The following is a 1,196-nucleotide window of genomic DNA, read 5'->3' on the forward strand; positions in this document are numbered from 1 at the left end:
CCTACCATCTCAATATTCATCCTGCAGTATTTTACTTATTTGTATGTTACAGAATGTATCATGTACATAAAGGAATATATTAAATGTTACTGCAGTATTTGTTTTCATTGAGCAGACTTACTTAATCTGCTACCAGACCTGTGGAAGAGAGTGCCAGACCTAAACTGGCATGTTTACATTTCATTACCAAACACATTTGCTCAGTTATCAGATGATGTTTGTGTGCAAGAACACTCCATGGTGGAAACCCATTCAAGCCAGATCTGTATGGTGTCCATATATATTGCATATGTCCATATATATTTTATACACCCCTTCAAACCAGATCTGTATGGTGTCTATATAAATTCCATATATACATATATTTTATATATCCATTCAAGCCAGATCTGTATGGTGTCCATATATATTCCATATGTCCATGTATATTTTATATATCTACTCAAACCAGATCTGTATGGTGTCCATATATATTTAGCCATTCAAACCAGAGTTATATTGCCCCGATTCAAACTATCACTGGTCAGAAGGATCTGGAAAACAACGATTCCAAGCATTAGCCCCAAAACCTCCCTCAATCAGTAAATCCACTTGATCCTAGCTGGTAAATCACCTCAGTGTAATCACTTTTTGCTGTCTTTTTACAGGATGCCCAAAGTAAATGGTTGAAAAGTGGAGTTGCCTGTCCCTCAAGTAACACTTCACCCTGATGTGAAACTAAACACATCTGTACATTTGGCTAAAGACATTTAGTGACATTTGTCTCCCTGATATTACATAATGACCCTGGAAACTGTTAAAAACATTTGTTTTGGACTGAATATTGCAGTTATGTGTTCAAAAAGTGGACATACAGCAGTCTGTTCTTGATGATTTTTGTTTGATGTCAAGTTCATTGGTATAATCTCAAGGTTAGATTTTGTGAACTGATAGGGATGTCACCAACTGATGTGTCTGCACCAGGAAAACATTTTACACCAGAAGGGGAAAAAAAACAACCAGTGACATGCATCTCTGAAAACGGAACTGTCTTGAGGTACAAAGTTGATGTTCCTTTGTGGCCTGCAGTCGTCAACTCTCTGTGGGGTGAGGGAGGGAGGGAGGAAGGGAGGGAGGGAGGGAGGGAGGAAGGGAGTGAGAGAAACAAGCCTCAACAAGAGCTTTGGAGGATTAAGTTAATTCTGCCTGCCAGTCGG

The sequence above is a fragment of the Borostomias antarcticus genome (assembly GCF_949987555.1).
Source record: "Borostomias antarcticus genome assembly, chromosome: 14".
Taxonomy (NCBI): domain Eukaryota; kingdom Metazoa; phylum Chordata; class Actinopteri; order Stomiiformes; family Stomiidae; genus Borostomias; species Borostomias antarcticus.